Consider the following 2,434-nt stretch of genomic DNA (forward strand, 5'->3'; position numbering starts at 1 on the left):
CCTCCTCTAACATGTCAGATCAAGACCAAACACAAACCAAACTATTTTTTTTTGCCAGGTAAGGCACCCCGCTGAGCTACCGGGTAGTGCTTTTTGAGAAGCGAATTGGCTGTCGTGAACGATAGCTCAACAAAGTGGCTCATCATCGTCGTCATCACCTCGTGGACATTTATAATTACAGCAGCAGCCAAATACTTGAAAAGGCACGTTTCTACAGGCACAGAGATCCACAGAAACCCACCCACTGCGAGACCAGAGAGACCCACTCACCTTGGTAGGGTGTGGGCTGGGCCGCTCCCCCGGCCACGCTACAATAATACTATCTAAGCGCAGTAATAATAATATCTAGGGGCTCTATAGTAGTAACAGGATGCATTGGTGTGGAGTGGGGAGAAGAGGACATTCAACCTCAGCGTGTTGTGTGCGTTTTTGTTGCAGTTTTAACGCGAATGAAAATGTGTGCCGATCGTGTGTGCATTGCTAGGGGCAACCCTTGCCAGCGGTGCAAAGTGTAATTATATAAATGCTTACGATACCAATGTGTGCGACTTGCCTGTAGAGTGTGCAGGCGAATAAAAAAGGACGCACGCCTCCGTCGATGGTGCGTGAGAGCTTGCAGGGGCCAACCGTGCGAGCGTTGTGCACGTGCGCAGCTGATGACGTTGTCTCCGGGCCGAGGCGCGCGGGGAAATAAATAAATAAATAGATAGCCGCAAACCTAACTAAATATTTAAATGGAAATCGCCAACACAACTCAACTTTAACTCTTTTGAATGCGAGCGACGGGAAGACGGCACAGCGCTTGCCCACGGCGTGCTTCCTGGCAGAAACATTTCTCACGTGAACCCCACGGTTTGGTAGCCAAATCCCTCGCAAGCACGCGTGCGCAGACGGACACAGACAGACGATAAAATTAATTGTATAGGTTAGAGAGACAAAGACCCCCCCCGTGTAGCCTTAACAGACTGTAGGGGCAAGTGCTGTTTGCGAGCGCCTACGAAGGCCGGTAACGGTACACGAGGGGGTGGGTGGCCAGCAACCACACCCGACCGCCTTTGTCTCCCCAGTGGCGATGTTTACTACACACCGCACCAGGTACTCATTTGAGGCTGAGTCGACCTAGGGGAGGCCCAGGATCGGTTTAGATAATCGTCACTGATGGTGTTGGCCGTGAGCATGAATCGAACCCGGGTCGCTGGGTTCATAGCGCAGCGCGACAACTGCTACACTACCGCTCCCCATATAGACCACACACACCACATTATTATATATACAGGTAGTCCCCGACTTACGATGGAGATGCGTTACCACGACCCCATCGTAAGTCGAAAATATCGTAATGCGAAAATGGCCTAAGCCTACCCAGGAGTCTTAAAGAATGGTGATAGTTTAGCAAAACAGAGCAATTTACAGTATCGTACTGTATAAACTATATACTGTATGTATTTATTAATTACAATACTGTATTACACAGTAAAATTCAAAGTAAAAAACAAGGTAAATTCTTAGCCTACCTATGTGAACTGCAATTTCATAGAAAGTGTTTTCAGGAAACAATCCTATCTGCTATAAAAACTTTTAACATGCATTAAACGTATGTATCGTAGTAACCCTAAAATGAAATCGCTAAAGCTATGTTATCATACACGCATTGAACGTATCGTAACGTATCATATTGTACTGGACTCACCAAGATTCTGTCCGTCGTCTGCACACTTGAACGATGTTAGGTTGATGGCCACATTAACTTAGTTGTTGGAAGAGGAGGATGGCGATGATCAAGTTACAGTCTCGTACCTCGTAGCATGCTGCTGCGTTTGCCTGCCGCGCAAAATTAAAAATATTTTGCTATTTTGTCATATTGCTATCGCCATCGTAACTGTGGTGCCACCACAGCGGAGCAACTCCGCCGGCTCTACCCTCTACTCGCACCCCCCTCCCCATCCCACGAACGCACGCACGCCCCACTAAACACCCGCATGCACCCCCGTAGGGTCGCGAGGAGGGATCACCTGGTGCGATGGGTTTTCACCCGAGGACCCCACTAGCAGGGATGTTCCACGGTTTCCCCGGACCAGGAAATTGGCCGAGCCCCCCAGACCGGATTATATGGCGCCCCCCCCAAGAAGGGGGCATAGAGCTTTACAGGCCGGCCGCGATGAAGCATACACAGCACGGGGGGGTGGGACCTTCAGCCAGTACCCAGCGGCAGGGTAAACAGTGGGGTGGGAGGGAAAAGCCCCTAGGCAGATAAGAAGTTGACTTAAGTTGGAGGGAACGAGGGGATTATCGATGAGTCAACGGCGAGGAACGCAGGCACAGACACAATGGGAAGGGGGGGGGATGACGCCACCCCCCCCCCCACCCAACGGCCAGAGCGCTCAAAGCGGCCGCAAAGAGGATTCGATTGGATGCGCAGGATGACATCATGTGA

The sequence above is a fragment of the Petromyzon marinus genome, unplaced genomic scaffold (genome assembly GCF_048934315.1).
Source record: "Petromyzon marinus isolate PM22_M1 ecotype Great Lakes invasive population unplaced genomic scaffold, UKy_Petmar_22M1.pri1.0 PM_G_Scaffold_109, whole genome shotgun sequence".
Lineage (NCBI taxonomy): Eukaryota > Metazoa > Chordata > Hyperoartia > Petromyzontiformes > Petromyzontidae > Petromyzon > Petromyzon marinus.